General features: G+C 47.7%; 1 protein-coding gene across 5 annotated transcripts in view; it reads right to left on the bottom strand.

Moving 5' to 3' along the window:
* Positions 1 to 17,498, bottom strand: part of PASD1 (PAS domain containing repressor 1) — a 110,003-nt gene that overhangs the window by 43,959 nt on the left and 48,546 nt on the right. Inside the window, exon 1 of one of the 5 annotated variants that reach the window (XM_049827340.1) lies at positions 11,989 to 12,211. The exons of the other annotated variants lie outside the window; for them this stretch is intronic. The gene's annotated coding sequence lies outside the window, so the exon portion shown is untranslated. Of the gene's footprint in view, positions 1 to 11,988; positions 12,212 to 17,498 lie in introns of those variants that run through there. 5 annotated transcript variants of the gene reach the window in all.

Consider the following 17,498-nt stretch of genomic DNA (forward strand, 5'->3'; position numbering starts at 1 on the left):
TTGTGCAAGCATGCAGAACATTTTAAAATAGGCTTTATTTCACATCTGCAATGGTCCAGTACTAAGAATCTTCCCAGTATGAGCCAAAATCAAGACTCCAATACAACCAGTAATTTAAATACCAGGGTCATCTCTCTCAAAGAATAACTTTCCTCTACTAAGTTAATGGCAGCAGTGATGGATGCTCAGCCATCGCTGAGCAATCCTGGCTGTGTAGGTGTGGCTGACAAGGACGGAGGATCTGCGCCTATAGGTATCTGTGGTCCCTGGTTTTCAAGAGACCAGGCCAGCTGAAAAGGCTGCAGTGTGAGATCTCATCTCACCTGGGAAAGAGTGAAAAGAGCATCGAAAAGCTTGGCCCTTCATTTAGCCAGATCCATTGGCACATGCCTCTTTTTTTAACCATCTGTGTAATTCTTGGGTAAAAATAGTGAGGTTTATTTGTGCTTTCCAGAATTAGGATAAACATGAACTTATTACCTAGGGCTTTCCTGAGTAAAGCACCTTAAACTGTATATCCATATACTAACAATGTCCATACTGCATTTAACACAACAAAATTAGGCTGGCCGAGAAAATACACATCAAAACCAGCTGATGGAAAGAATCGTACTGTAATGTACAAGCTTAAAAACCACATGGGTAAAAGGGGAACTTGTTTCTGTGATAATCTGACTACGTAATACCACCAAGGCCAGCAAGACCCCTGACAAACATCTACGCAGTAGCATGAAGCCAGCAGCAGAAGTTAAAAATGCCCATGACCTTTAGCTGGCAGTCCCAGTTTCCTCAGAATTTCACACCGTGTTCGAGAGGCAAATACAATCTGTACTCCCAACCTCTTTCTTTCATGCACTGCTTTTGTGCGTGTCTTCTAAAAATCACAAGCAAACTATACAAAAGTTTAGCCAAAACTCAAGCAGGGAAAACATTCAACTAGGCAGAGGGAAAAGCTAACTTCTTCCTTCTCTTTTCTCTCACCAGCCCTTCTGCAAAAGGTCAGCAGTAAAATCCCTATCTACTTCACTGAAATTTGTGGTAAATCAGGATGGGTGTAACACTAAAGTTCCTTCCAATTTAATTCAGTTTTGTTTTCAATGAGTGAGAATTGCAAAACAAACAAGAAATTAAAGCCGTGTCCTTAATTATTGCTTACGTATAGCCAACGCTTCAGCGAGCAAGCACAGTTATCGTGGAGCAATTGCACGAGAGGGGCACAGCGCACCTAGTCCTGGCCCAACGCCCAGCCCAGGACCACGCTCACCACCAAAGCTTGGCTTCGGGTGGGCAGGTGCAAAACCGAGGCAGAGGATGGACGTTTTGGTGCTCAGGCTGTCACCTTCCTAACGAAGCAAAAATTAATTGCTGTGCCATGATCACGTCCCAGTGGCAGAACCTGCGGCTTTGTGCTCATCCTGTGGACAACCGCTGCACGTTGTAAATCAGGATGAAGCTGGACGCGTTTATTAGGGTTAAGCATGTTTGGCTCTCTTCAAAGTGAGCCCCTGGTTATGATCAGTGCTGTCACGAAAAGTAATCTGAAGTACCTAAGCTGCTTTCTTCTGCACTGAAGTTTAAATGAATAACAAATCAAATACGGTGCCACAAAATGCCCCTCTTCAGCCTCAGAAGCTTGTTTACCATTGCTGTAGTGGCTGATTCGCTGAATGAAATATTTACAACTATTCATGCAATCAAACTCATTTTCCTTAGGAAATAACTGATTAGGTATCTCACATCTGTTCCTGACAATGATTTAAGCCTGTGCTGATCCGTATCTAGACCTGACATGAATGTTAACGCTTTGGAAACACTCATCCTTAATAGGAGGGTGACGACAGGCTACCCGGGTCTGGTGGCGATTGACTGCAGTTGGGAAGTTCTGTATCTACAGGCGAAGGATGACACAATCAGCCCACAATTTTCTCTAACCTTATGACCTAGTGCTTAGGAAGCCTGGCAGGAGATAGAAGTTAGAGCAGAGCTTGATGAGGAATTATCTTGAGAACTGTCTTGCTACCCCCGTCGAAAGTTTTTACTATCTCACAGATGTTTACTTCCTCTATGCAAGAGCACCAATCCTGCTCCGCCGGACTCCAGCTTTGCATGTCATCCTTCCAGCAACGATTCCCCATCAGGGCTCTTTGATTGAAGCTGCTGCTGCAATTGTTGCAAGGCTGGGAGGAAAATCAACTGCTAGTAAAGCTGATTGAGATGATTCCCTAATAAAGCATGACGCTCATGTCAGGAAAGAGACAAAAATAAATTCCATATTTTTGCTCCAAAAATAGCTGGTTTACGGGTAAACAGTCAGTGCCAACGCACTGTTAGAAACAGAGAGAGAAATCCAATGTTTACTTAATCTGATTTAATTCATCCAGCAATCCTCTTTTCCACAGGAAACTTACCACAAGAACTTACAAAAAAAAAGCGGGAAAAAGAAGTGTTTATTGCAATGGCTTCAAACTCCATACTCTTCATTTCTGCACAGAGCATGAGAGAGATCTTCGTCCCTCTCAGGTCAACTGCAAAGCTCTGCAACGTTGTGTCAAGGATGCCAATGATGAAGGAGATGATCTGTATTACTGCTTCTTCTGGTGAGGTGCATCCATTGAGATAATAGTGCTGCTTAAGTTCTGACAAGAGCAACTAGGTCAGAAGAAAACTTTTGGCAACACCTACAATCACTACAAATTTTACTTCAAGGTTAAGGAACCAAATAAAAACAACTGAAGAAAATGAACATTTGCCTGCAAAGGACCTTGTAGAGCTGTAAATCAAATATAAATGAAGTCTACAGAAGTGTCTGAACAGTAATCTCTGGAACAGTCAGAAATGCCTCATAAAAGTAGATTTCAAACACAATCCAAAGAAGATTAAACTGACAATTCATCTCTCTTAGGACTTGTATACATCATAAATAGGCATTATGCCTTCTATGTAAAGCAGCTCATTATCTGATTTATTCACCGGTATCTCTTCTCATTCAAACAATTCAAACCGGACTGTATTAGAAAATCCCAGAATAGTTTCCTCGCCACTGCAGGTTTTGAAATAAGATGATGATTTATATTTATAAAATTTTACTTACCATGCAATCAAATTCATGTTAATACACTATCTCTAAGGACAATTTTTAAGAAAGATGCTATTCCAGCTGGATCACTTATTAGTATTCATATGCTTTCCTTCAAAAAAGAAATCAAAACACAGAAGTTGTTCTTCTTTGCGTTAGTCTTTTTTCCATCCCTCAAGTGAAAACAGAGATTCTACTCTAGTCACAACAGCCTACTAACAACAAACTAATCAGTCTCACACTCTAGATCTTGATAGCTCTATTAGCTGCCTTTTTAACTATGAACACAGCCAAGATAAGGAATTCAGCTCCAGATTCCAAACATGTGCCCTGGATAAGACGAAGTTCTGATTCAGCCTCATTTCTTTTTTCCAAATGGTTTAGGGCCAACTTTAGTCCATTGCATTTATTCTTCTCCCATTTTAGGCAGTGGATCTTTGCCCTATCCAGACAGTATACCAGGACTGTTGCAGAATCATATACACTCTCCTGCTCTAACAACGTTCTTCTGGGACCCTCTCCTTCCAAACTCTGAATTATTTCCAGAAAGTAGAAAAACAGAGTTGTAGACAATTTTCCCATGTAACAAAATTTTTAGCAAGGGTTCCCAAGTTGCACAAATTTCCTCAAATAATGGACTTCTGCTCCGGGCTCGGTGAGACACAGGTGCCAGGAGGTCTCGCAGTTGAAGAGCCAAGTCCCAAGAGATGTGAAGGTGCCCCAGATAAGAAAGTGATTTAGCTTCACAGAAGTCCGCGCTCCAGCAGAATGAACAATGAGAATTGTCTGTCCCAGGACTGGCACCCAAGGGCCAATGTGTACTCCCTCTGCAATTACACAACTCCACATCACCACTGCCATGTGGGAGGCTAACCCCAGAGCTTATGATGGAAAGAAAATAAAGCAACTCACTTTTTTCTATGTTGACACATTGTCTTCACTAATGACAAGGCTGAGCTCTCTGCAATAAGCAAGATTAAATAGAAAATGTAGGTGTTATGATTAGCATCAAGAGTTTATTAATGCTTCCTGCTCTGCCCCTTCCATTAAAAGCCTGCCCCAAAATGAAGCCATTCCAATTATTCCATTTGAGAGAAAAAGCAAACCATTGATATTCATCTTTAATATACACAGCAGGAGAGGAGCCAACCAAAGTCGCGCCTTTTTGCCGCACATGACTCACTTAACACACACACTTAATACAACACTTTTTAAAATTTGATCAGAAACAGTTTGATCAGAGTGAATATTTTTAGTTTACTGTAAATCGTGCCAGTGTACATTGCACTCAAAGACAGGACAAACAGGTTTATGGCCAAACTTCCTCAGCAAGGGGTGTAACCCTCCCCAGCTATTACAGCCTCTCTAATTGCTGCGTTTGCTGCGGCAAGCCAACAGTGGACCAAACACACAGCATCCTCCTCTATGTATAAAAACCTACTTGCAGTTTGCGCAGCAAAGCCTTAAACGGCCTAACCGCAGGGGCTGACTCCCAAGGACATTTATTTTTCTCTTCGGCTGATACTCGGGGAGAGGTCCTCACGGCACAGAAGCTGATGGAAGCTCAACCTTTGCCTTCATCAGGGCAAAGGCTTCGTCTCATCCCCTTCAGATAAAGCCTCTGCATTCGCTTGAGAATCTTTTGATAACGCTGCCGTGTCTATGCAAAATAATTAATGGCAACGAGAGCTATTAGCAGCTCATCTATTGTTCATTTGTTTCTACAAAAAATGGTTTACTTCCTATGTTCCTTACGGTCAAAACTTTACTGTCCTGAAGCAATGTGCCGCACTGTGCTGTGAGTTAAAACAAGATTAAAGTAGGCTGAGCCCAGAAGAGAACAAACCAACCTTATTAGTTTCTTTTAAGCATGTGTGTATGCGTGTGTTTGTGGGCTGAACAGATGAAGCAAGAGAGGAGATTAGCATTTTTATGGATATGATTCCTGCCGTTGCTACATACTCGAAAATCTTGCCTAAGCTTGGGCAGTTTGTAAACAAGAATAAACACACCTATGACTATCTTTGCGTTTATCTGTTAGTCAATCAATTAATCAATCTGCCTATAGCTGGCATTCAACAAAGCACCTCACACTGACTTACCCATCACCTGGGGGTGAGGGGGAACGCTGAGGTTGGCAGAGACCCACCGTACGCATCTGCCGAGCCGTGACACCGCCGTTGGGAACAGAGGGGCTTGCCCAAATCCCTGCCCAGAGCCAGGGCGCAGGGAGCGGCGCAGGTGGCAACCCCTGGTGGCAACCGCAGGCACGAGGCAGCTAGCCGGGGTACGCCGTGTACAACTCCCCGCGCTCCCATCTCACGCGACAGGTCCCCGAGAAGCAGCCCCGGAGGACCGAGGTCCCCGCGAGCCGACGGAGGGTGACGCGCGGGGAAGACGGAGCCCTTCGCTCTCCCTGCCTGCTCGGGACCGACGGGTGCTGGGGACCCGGCGGGAGGGTGGCACAGCTGCCCCCAGCCCACCCGCTCCGCGAAGGTCAGGTAGCACTCGCCTTCACGGCGGTTGTCAGCCAGTGTCGCCTCTTCAATCACAGCCAGAACGCGTGCAGCACTGGCAAACCATCCTACGCTCATCGTCCACCACCATCAACGGGAGGCCGTTTCCAACAGCTCACCCGCGTGACCGCTTCTGCGCGTGTGTTATCAGTCCTCCAAAGTTAGAGCTCCACGGTCTTGCTCTGCCTCCCTCCCTCCCTCCCTCCTAAGGGAAGATATATTTTACAGTGTTCTCTGTGACAGTGTTGAGCGAGCCTCTTGGTTGCCATAGTGTTATGCACTAAAGAAATGTCGACAAATTAATCAATTGTACAATTGTGTTTGCCTAAGAATACAAGTCACAGTCAGATGATTCAACACATTTCAACAGCTCTGTGGAGTTTGGTTAACACGCTTCCTCTTCTACCATCTCAATATTATCCTCGTCTGCACTGTCATTTCTCCGTATTTCAATTTCTCTTTACAGGCAGTTTAGCAGGTATGTGATCTCTGCTTCAGGCTACGTCAAGCTGTTTTCCTTCTTGCTTGCCTGCTCGCTTTCTGTCATTTCTTTTTCTTTACTTTTCTCTTTCTTGTAATAAGGTGCACATTATACATTCAACTTTCCTATAGCAGAACGGTATTTTTAAAATTACTAATCCATCGCTGATGGTCAGCAATTGCTTCTTTCTTCTAGAGGTTATCCTGCACAATTTTAAGAATTTTGCTCCGATCAGCACAAAAGCAGAGCTGATTTTAAGTCCAGCTTTGCAACTTATTTTAGGAATATCAGGTAGAAAGGGAACACCAACCCCAGCACTCCAGTCTGGGAACACAACACTACTAATGGCTACTTCACAACATCTCTTCAGCCTGCCGAGATGCACCAGGAGCCCCAGAACACATCCTCGCATCGTACAACAAAATTATGATAGACATCGGAAGCACAAAAGATTAAACTGTGTTGTGACACAGAAAAGGGCAGGTGAAGATCACTGCCAGTACTGCACGTCCTTGTATCCACACAAAGCCCATTAAACAACGCTAGCAACAGATCCCAGAAAACATACCATGAAGTACTATATGGTTACTGGCAACACAACCTGAAGGAAAAAATGCCTCTCTGGCCCAAAATCTGATGAACAGGTTAAACCAGGGAGCGTGCCAGAAAAAACTGCAGGCAACTGTGCCCGTCTAAAGCTACGAGGAGACTCTGCACTGCGCATTTGCAAGGTCTAGTGCTTGAGAGGAAGGCAAATATGGGGGAAAAAAAGATTAAAATCTGCAGCAACAAGGAAAGTTCATTCTTGCCTTGGCTCCCAAGAAAACAGCAGAAGCCTTGATGCGTGGGGTTAATAGTGCAAACAAAACCAGGTCCATTCTCCTTTCAACCTTACATTAAAAACAGGACTATTCTGGAGACCAAAGGACAAACTCTGCAAACTTAATTTCCTATCTCCAGGAACTCTCTAATTTAATTGTATAATCTCTTTCATAAGATTATCAAGATCTATCTCAAAACTACCCTAATTGAAAAACTATTACACAACTTCAATTCTTAGGTAGCTAGAAGCTTTCTTCTAATTTCCCATCCAAATTTATTCACGACCAACTTAGACAATCTGATCTTGTGCGGATGGTATCTTTTGGCTTAGTTTTTCTGCCTTCTTGCTATTTAGTCGCAACTGTGTGCAAAAAGACGTACTGTAGCCTGTCCCTTCATTTGTTCAACTGGCCAAAGCTAAACAAATTACGGTCTTTAACCTCACTTCATGCAACAGACGGTCCATTTGTATAACTACCCCTCCAGCCCTCTTACTGTTGTAATTTAACATTTTCTTGACCGGTTTGTCCAGAGCTATGCAAAATCCCAATGGGCTACTCCATGAGCAACGGAAAGCTCTTGTACCGACGCTCTGTGTGATGATTTGTACAACGATAGCATCACACTTCCCTGAATCTCTCATACTATTTTCCTTTGATATCCAAGGATGTCATAGGTCTCCTTCACAGCTGTTATCTCACTGCTTGCTCGCAGGTATCTCCTGACCAGCCAGTGCATCCACATCTCTCCCTTCTGTCACGGACAGCTGACGAGCTCCTGTTTCACACTGGAAATTCTTGTTACCAGTCTCCACACTTAAAACTTTGCATGACTTTGCACTCAACACTATTAAATGTCATTTTATTTCTATCACTCCGATCAACAAAGTAATCTAAATTCCTTTCATATGATAATCTGATCCTCCTCCGTATTGACAAACCTCCCAACTTGGTGTCATCCTGCACGGCTCCCGGGCGCACACCCAGACCCTCCCCACAGGTCAGAGCAGCTCCAGTCAACAGGCGCAAGCCTGGTCCCCTGGGAGCAACAGCACTCATCTCTCTCCATCCTGATGACTTTCTTTCAATACCTGTCCCCATTCAGACAACTTTATGTGCATGCAACTGTTGTGTCTTTTCCTCAGCCAGCTCCTTTTCCACCTTGCAATTCTTGTATTGAACCACCACCTTCATTTTAAGCAATGTCCTGTGGGGAATGGTATCAAATGCTTGGGTTTAGATAAGTCACATTCCTGCCTTACCCCACCTAAATAATCTCTTATACAAGAAAGATGTTAGATTAGTCTAGCACAATCCATCTTTGATAAAATCTTGTTGTAATTTAGCCTGCTTCCTCATTATTTCCATGTCTAATTATTCTTTCCGACAAAATACGTCACGAGACACCGTGTACTGCTGTATTCAAACCAGCAGGCCTATAGTTCCCTACATCGCTTTTTTATTTTTTGACTGTATAGGGACTCCGTGTACAGGATGCAAATGCTTCCCCTCTTACGCAGCTGAAGAGCCATGGGACAGCCTGGCTGCAAGCCGTGCAAGCCTTGTGCCACTGCTGTCAGTATTCCAGGACTGGGATTATTGGCACTGCTTCATCTGTCTCACCAAGATATTTAAGTTTTGCTTATTTTCTTGGGTTTTTTTGGTTTTTTTAACTTTGCTATGAATAGCTTTCAGTCTCCTGCAGATTTGTTAGTAACTACACTCTGTTCCAGATTCTACAGAAGGTTCTGCTTTCATGAGAAAGTTGTGTCATTATTTAGAGACATCAGTTCTCCTTTCAGTTTAGGCATGGCTAATTTCGATTCTGTGTAAATTGACTAAGTGCAGGTTTTGGTTGAACCCAAATAAGTTCATTCGAACCAAAATAAGAATGTCCTTATGTGAGGTCACATCAGGTTAATCAAATCACTTTAAAAAACAGACTTAAATTAAATTGGTGTAATCTCCCCATGTAGACAAGGCCAAAGCCAATAATGGAATATGAAGTAGGTCAAAGTCTCTCATTAACTGTACACACACCTCTGCGGTTTGACTGAATCTGGTGCTTCTGAGGCCGAGCAGATGTGCGGCCAACAAGCCCAGCTGTGTACAAAGCGCTTGTCGAGGCCTCGCCACCACCTCACGTAAACCCGGGGCTCAAGTGAGACCGGAGTAAGAAAAAAGAGGCTTTTATAGGGCTCCTGCATAGGGGTACCATTTGTTCGGCGCAGAGGCCGCAGGGCAAGAAGTCGCGCTGTGCTACAAAGCCCCGCGTGTGCCAAAAGCGGCGGCGAAGTAAGGAAAAAAAGAGAAACGGCCTCAGCCTGGGCAGCAGAACGGGACAGACACGGCAGAGCTGCAGCCGGGACGATGTGGGGCACATCGAGCAGAGCGTGGCCTTAGGTGAACAAAGATTCGCGTGAAAGAAGGGTGTCATCCAAGCCATAACAAATAAATACAGGTTTTGTACCTGCCTGACTTCCTTAACAGAGATTTGGAACTGAAGTGATACAGAGGTGTATCATTTTAATAATACCAGCAAAGACTGGTCCATCCTATTTTGGGTTTTATAGGTTTTACTATCTTGGTTAAAGCCATATTACTGCACTGGAATCCATAACTGTTCCAGTACAAGCCTGGATTCAGTTGTTCTGGTATAGGCATATAGCTTATTCCCCCAGTCTTGAAAGAATGAGCTATGTTGGCATCAAAACCTTTCTACCATTACATGTGAATCTTGGGAGATTGCGTAATTTAAGGCAAAACAATGCAACTTCTGTGCATAGACAAGCCCTAGCTCCAAACTGTAAAGACATCCTACCAATTTTTTGATACTGCTAATGAGCAGAAGTTGGATTCGACATCGGTATCTCTGAAATGTAACGCTGCTTCCAACACCATGAGACTTTAATTATGAACTACTCATTTGCTAATTTTAATTTTTAACCCTGAGCTATTTTTGAGTACTTGATGGGTGTCTTAAACCAGGGAAATAATTTAATACAGACATAGTCTGAGTGGCTAAAACCCAGGAACCATCACATACCTGACTGCCAAATTTCACAGAAGTTTGGAGTTTATCAAAAAAATTTCAAACCAATTTTACTTTTTCCTCTCGATCAAGTAATTCTAATCCACAGCTCTCAACAAACAGAATAATTGAGCAGTAAGCAACCGCTCCTAAAGCCATTTGCATTTTTTCTATTACATCTTCCAGAAAAATTCTAAAGAATCAGTAGTAAGCACGTTTAGCCCAAGAGATACGGATGCCTCCCTTCCACGCAAACTTCCACTTTTGGCTTAACCCCTGAGCCTCCTCTCCTCATTAGTGCTCGCTGCACTTGTCAGAACTTTGTCAGCCAGAGCCCCGCGTGCTGTCCTTACGGCACATCAGTGCACAGGGTGCTCTGTTCCTCCGCCACGCGTCACGGACCCACTGGTTTACTCCGATCGGTGCATTACAGGAAAATTATCTCTTTTTTTTTAAATACAGTTTCTAGAACACCAAAAATCCAAATGTATTTTTTCTGCCTGGGTAACTATGGTGAGGCACTGCAGCCAAGGAAGTTTATAAAAATTACACAAATGCCTAACCAAAACAGCACATGTCGGAGTATGCGTGGTACAAGGGGTTCAGCCCGCATACTCCTGAAATTATCCGCTGCTTCGCACAGCACTTGTAGGACCTACGAGGACTGTACAGCCTTCGTACCAAACCCGCGAAGAGCTGCCTCTTTAAGGCAAATTCCCATTTCCAGGACTAGGGATTAGCGAGCAGCGATCCAGCAAAATGAGGACAGGGGAGCACCGCCATTCTGCCTAAAAATGAAGCGACTCCTGACATTTTCCCATCTATACACCAGAACGCCTCATCCCGTTAGCTAAATCGGCACCGCCGCTTTCACCGCACGCGACAAAATAAACTTAGGCTAATAAATAACCCTGCCTTTTTATGCAACGCTGTGCTGCACCCTCGCAGGCAGGCAAAGCATGGGACATTTTAACAGCTTTGGTTTCAGGTACGTGTTCTCCCGGGCTGCTCCCCGGCTGGAGAAGGCAACTTCGTTCAGGGATCGGGGCTAGTTGGCACTTGGGTGCCGGTTCTGCCCCAAAAAGGGGCCGCTGTGCCGGACTTCTCCGAAACCCACCGAGGAGGGACCTGCTCCGTGGACGTCTCAGGAGCCTCCTGCCTTCGGGAACCGTGGCATTTGACAAAGGACAAGCGCTCTCTAAAGCACCCGTGACACCTCGTTTATGAATCACGCTTTGGACTGTGCTCCCAGCGCAAAACTACCCAGAGCCATCGGTTCGCAATTTCTGCCTTTAAGGACCGAGGCTCGGAGTTGTCATTCACAAATCCCCAGCTGAAACACGCGAGGGACTTTCAAAGCCTTCCTAATTCCCCGCTTATAATGTAAACAGTCTGTAAAATCAAATGGCACAATAACCCCGGTGGGAGGAGTAACTTTTCAACCTGGATTTTCGATGCTATCTTTAGGCGCAAGGCTCGTTTCGGAGGCTCCCCCCCCCCCCCCCCCCCCGCCGTGTTTTTCAGCCAAACGCATCCCCGCAGCGACCGAACTTCAAGGCAGAACGCGAAAACTGCCATCAGGCCCGTTTTAGCCTCCAGCGAACCGGTTCCCCCCCCCCCACACCCCGGGCACCCCTCCGCTCCCCTGCCCGGTCCCGGGGCTCGGCGGGCACCAGCGGAGCGGGGGGGGGGGGGGGGGGGGGTAGCGGGGTGCCCGGCCGCCTGTCACGGATGCTCCGGCATCCCCGCCCGGCACCGGGAGACCCTTCCCCGCCTCACCCCGACGACGGAGACCCCACCGAGCAGCCTGCGCTGCAGTCCGGTGCCCGTCCTGCCGATACACCGATTTTTTTAATTTTTTTTTTTTTTTTTTTTGGGGGGGTGGGGGGAGAGGATATCAAACGACTTAAGTTGCGGCTGTAAATTTTCCTCTCCGAAACTTAACCGGGACCGTCCCGGAGGTGTTGGACGAGGGCAGGGCGAAGCAGCGGGGGGCTCTCCCCGGGACACCCCCGTCCCCCCGCACCCCCACACCCCACCGGGGCCCGCAGGGACGTACGTACCGTCTAGGAGGACGCGCGTCCCGGAGCCGCTCTCAGTGCCATGCCCAGCCCCGGCTCGGTTCCCCCCCGGTACCAGGGGTTACCGCCCGCCCGGGGGTCCCGCTACCGGGAGGAGACATGGCATGAGGGCGGGCAGGGCGGTAACGGGAGGGAGACGGGGGCCGGGGGGTGGGCGTAAGGTTGGGGTGCGGGCTACCGGCGGGCTGCGGCGGGACTTGTGAAACTCGCCTAGCTGCGGCGGCCCGGTTGTGTAACGCGGCGGCGGGCTGAGCCCGTCCTCCCGGCACTGCACAGGCGCGCTCCTCCTCCTCCTCCTCCTCCTCCTCCTCCTCCTCCTCCTCCTCCTCCTCCTCCTCCTCCTCCTCCTCCTCCACCCCCTCCCGTCCCCTCCCCGCCGCCACCGGCAGCCGCGGGCCGGCGGCAACCCGCCGCGCGCGCCGAAGGCGGGCCCGCCCGCATGCTTTTTCCCGGCCCCGCCCCCCCCCGAGCGGCGCTGTGAGGCGAGGCGGGAGACTCGGGACCGCGGCGGGGGTGAGGGGGGGGAAGCGGGGTGCGGAGCCCCGGCCGGGGCAGGGCAGGGCAGGTCGAGCCGGGAGGAGCCGGCGGAAAGTAGGTCACCGCCGTCGCTTCACGCCGTACCGGCACCGGCCCGGTCGAGCGGCGGGGCTGGGCTGGGCCGGGCTGGGCTCGACTCGCCCCGGCCGTTCTTCCGCTCTCCCCGGGGTGCCCCGCGGAGGGAGGGGAGCGAGGCACCGGCCCGGCAGGCAGCAGGCCCCGGCGCGGCGGCCCCGGCGGGTCCCCCACAGGCCGGCCGGCCGCTTTCCCCGTGAGGCGTTCGGCACCGATTCCGTGCCCGGCACGAGCCGCGCTTTGGCGGGATTAGTCATCCCGTACCATGAGTCACCGGGATAACACTTGCTCCTTCCTTCCTCGTACGACCCCTTTTATTATTGGTTTTTCTTTTTTTTTTTTTTTTTCTTTCTTTCTTCCTCCCCCGTAGTTATTCTCCCTCCTCCCCAGGGACGGTGAGGTGCTCCTTCCCCCCCCCTTCCCGCGACAACAACCGTGCCCAGCTCCGGGCGAGGCAGCGGGTAGAACCGGCGAGCCGGGGCCGCTTCTCCCGTGTTCCACTAGGCAATGCTGGCGGCCGGGGATCGCCCGATTTGTACTTCTCTTGCTTCTGGAAGGAGTAGGTACCGAAAGCTGTGGCGCCGGGACTGGTCCATAGCCTCCTCCTCCTCTCCCCTCTCAGGGTCCTGCCGGGAGGGGATCACCGCTCGAAGTGCTGCAGCGGGAGACGCGGAGCGTGTTGTGCCCCGGTTGGGGTGACCTGGGGGAACGCGGGGCTGGGGGCATCGCTTGGGTCCCTGACCCGGGGTGCTGCGAGTAGCTGCACCATGTAACCCCCTTTCCAAAACTGGAACTAACAAGTTCTGACCCAGGGTGCTGCAAGTAGCCGCACCTTGTAACCCCCCTTCCAAAACTGGAACTAACAAGCTAGATTTTTTTGGTGGGTATTTTTGGGTGGGGGTCGGTTCCCCCCCTCCCCCCCCCCCCCTTCAACTCCTCTTGGAAAGCTGCTCCCCAGCCTGCGCAATGCTGGGAGATCTGCTCCTTTTTGGAGCGCATTCCTGCCCAGTCGCCCTTTCCCGCAACTGGCATACCTGACCCCTGGCTTTCTTTGCTCAGCCAAAATTGCTGTTCCTCTCCCAGCCCTCGCTCTGCCAGAGGAAGGGGGCAGGTTGGCAGCCTGCCTGCATGGTCCCGTCCCCCGCAAGTGCCAGTGCCCCAAAGCACAGCGTGGGGGACAAAAGCAGAACCAAAAAGGGGACAGCGGACAAAAAGGCTTTGCTATGAAGTTTTTAATATAAACCTGATGCCACTGAGAAAGGGAAGTGACATGGTTACAGCAATAAACCTGAGGAACATCAGCTATTACTGAGGAAGACAAGAGAAAGGGACCTTTGCATGCAGTTAATATTTCTTATTTTCTTTCTTATCAGAGGCAAAGCAAACAGCATGGTGGTTCTGACTGCCACAAGTGGCAGATCTCATTTTCCCACTTAGTGTGGGGTTTTGAGGCGCGCAGCCTCATCACTCAAAACACAGCAACCCTTCCCTCGTTCACATGGGAAAAATCCTTCTTGCCCTCTCTCAGGCAAGGGACAAACAGGTATCAAATGCAACATTTCCCTCCTTTTTTTACTTGAGTTAAGGTGTGTCTCTGCAGCCTGCAGTGCAGCCCTGTCACCCGAGTGACAGTCACTAGGAGGATGCCATTGCCCGCGTCTGTGGGCATGCAGGTACACATTTCAGGAATTAAATCAGGAATAAAGAGAATACCACACTCTGCAACTGAGGCACTTCAGATTAAGCACTCACAGATGGATGCCGTGGGCAGCGCAGGCAGGATGTGGCCCCAGAGGGGCTGAGCTAGGGCTGGGGCAGGTTTTCCCTGGAGGCGCCATTTGTCCGGGTTGTGTCTGCACCTGGGACGCTTCCATGGCCACCCCCCCCCCCCCCCATCCCACAAGCCTGGCAGGGTTCAACACTCTCTTCTAATAAAGCAAAACACTCAGAAATACCGCGTTACACGTTAATTGCAATAACATGATTTTCCAACCAGGAATCATGTTTTATTTGAAGTGTTTCAACCAACTCCCCTGCAGCCCCTGGCAGCTAGAGACGGCAGACTGAGTGAACGCAGGGGCCACTGCTCCTATAGCAATGCTGAAAGAAGTTTTCATGTTGATGACTTTAGTTATCTCATTTAGAGGAACACACTTGCCACTAAGATCCTTCCAAAAGTTGGAAAAGAACAGGGACACAGGCATTTGTGACATTACAAAATTCACCCATTGCTCAGCAAGCTGTGTCATTGGGCAGCTTTGGCTGTACTCTGCAACGGTTGGCATAGCCTCAGATTTGTTTATATTATTAGTTTTTAACAATGCTGTGTTGCAAAGACATGCCAGCAGCAATAAAACCAAGAGAACTTGTTTTGGCTGGAAAATAAGAACAGCAAAGCATCTATCTATCTATCTATCCATCTCTATCTCTCCATCTCTATCTCCATCTCCATCTCCATCTCTATCTCTATCTCTATCTGAACCAGCCTGTCCCTGCTGCACTCACCCAGCCGACTGGAGAATCCTGCAGCCTGGCAGGCACCGTTAAGGAATAACATAATTAAACGAAGAAATAGAGGGATAGCTTGAGCTGTATTTTGCAAAATCACACTCCCATGCACAGTCTTTCATCCGGAGCAAAGGGTTGTCCAAACTAGCCTTTAAATTACATACTGCAAAAATTCACAGCCGTGAAATGTTTGCGTTGCGCAGTGCTAAGTCGAGAACAAGCACCCGTACAGGATCAGGCACCTCAGCCTCGTGTCACTCCGGAGTATGCCCAGAAATTCAACATGATGTTCAAGCAGTAACCGTGAGGCTTGGGAGAATGCAAACCAAAAGGAAAGAGAAGAATAGAGACAGCAAGTTGGAAAAAATACCCTTGCCTTGATCCGAAGAGGCTGGTTCTGTGTAGGTTTTGCTGTGACTCCGGGATGCAGCAGTGAACGGAGAGTTGAAGCGGTGAAGCCCACCCAGCGCCCGCCATGGGACCGTGCGTGCGAGGTCAGCGGGAGCCCAGTTCCCAGCGCTGCCCAAGGCAGGGACACGGCGTTAATTGTGTCAGTGCTATTGCACAACACTGTTGCCTTGACACCGTGTCATGTAAAGATTTTAAACTGCCTCTTTATTAGTCATCCTCTATTCATTTTAATTGTACCTGATAAACAGGGCCATTTCACCTTTGTGTTCTAGTGTACGCACTTATCTTGCATATTTATATCACCCAAGAGACTTTCAATCTTTTACTGTAGCGTTGGTAGATGCAGAGGAATGAGCGGGCATTGCCGTCACAGCCTGCTGGTGTTCTCGTGCATTTGCTTCCTACTTTTTCAGACCTCTGCTCTCCCAGTGTGGGGATCTCCACAGGTCCTTGATCCTGGCACCCAAAATGTTCAGGCAGAGGCTTAGGTTAATGCATGGGAACCGGTAAGAAGGGATAGGCTGAGTGAAACATGCACTTAATTTTTTGTCAGGATCAAGTGCTGTAGGTGTGTGCTTAACACCACAGGACTCACTTTGATCTTCTCCGAGAACAGAATTTTCTGTGGATTAAATTCTCGCCTCTGAATTATGGTATTGGTTATTTAACAAAATCAAAGTTGGGAGATGAATAAATAATTATTGGATTTAATGTAAAGAATATAGTTGAAGTTTCTGGAATATTTTAGTCACATTTACTTGCAACATAAAAACATACTGCCCAAGAGTTTACCTACGTGAAACTGTCCCTGCAACTCCTTGTCTATCCTTATGTTTGTGAATTCTAAAGTTTCACTGAAAACTCCTGGAAATAGCAGTGCATTTGCCTTTCTGTGGTACTGTGACCTTCTCCTCATCCCAAACATCCCCTACGCTTGCGGTGGGGAGAAGGAAGTGCATTTTGGCCAGGCACAACTCTGCCACCGATAAGAGAACCGCAGTCAGGCTTTGCCGCAGCTTCTCCAGCACCTCGGAGTACTGCTGGCGTTGCTGCTGCACTGCGGGGACTGTTTGCTTGGAGCTCACGTCTCTGCTTCAAGCAACACCCTACAGTTATTAGAGTCCTTTTCCCTCTGGAGATGCATCTGGTCTCTGGGCTTGTATAGTTTCACCTTCATTTTCCCCTTTTAAAAAGACTCAAACGTAAAATTCAGGTTTGCACCACAATCATGTGAGAAGATGGGTAAAATCCCATTCTCATTTAAGTTCAGAAAAAGGAACGGAAACTCCATTAAAGGCAGAGCAAAAACCACATTTACTCCAGTGTGAACAGGATTTCCCCCTTAGCATAAAACCTTGCATCCCTGTGGGCTGGAAGGAGCTACTTGCTGTCCCACCCAGCATCTTCGAGCGCCACTTTGAATCTTTATGCAACTGCTTGAAAGGATTGGGAATATAAATGAGTTAATCACCATTTAGGACAAAATTCCACCTAAGCTTTTGAGAACCAATTGGAATATTTTCATTTCCATCATCCAGCACCTTATTTTGTAGAAAATGATTTAAGATGGTTCTTGTAGAGGCAAGATTGGTATCCAAAATCTGTGTGTATCTAAGGCCCTGTATTTCCTTGTGCTGGAGTAATAGCACAGCCAGATAAATGGATTTCTTTTTGAAAAGCTGAGAGGTGCCCAAGTCAGAGATCTGGCCAGGAAAAAGTGTAAAAGAATACTTCTAATGTGGCTGATCATACTTGCAACAATAATTATTATTTTTGCAAAGGAAAAAGTGTTCTCTCTTAACTGCAGTAAAATATTCTCTGATAAGTATTATTGTGATCTGTTATTCTGCCTAACTCGAAGTGGGGAAAAAAACTTGCACAAACAAGAACATGGCTACCTTCTTCTGCCCGTATCCTTCCATGAGAGCATACACTGAATCTAAAGCTCTTTGACCACATCT

Source organism: Accipiter gentilis, chromosome 24 (genome assembly GCF_929443795.1).
Source record: "Accipiter gentilis chromosome 24, bAccGen1.1, whole genome shotgun sequence".
Taxonomy (NCBI): domain Eukaryota; kingdom Metazoa; phylum Chordata; class Aves; order Accipitriformes; family Accipitridae; genus Astur; species Astur gentilis.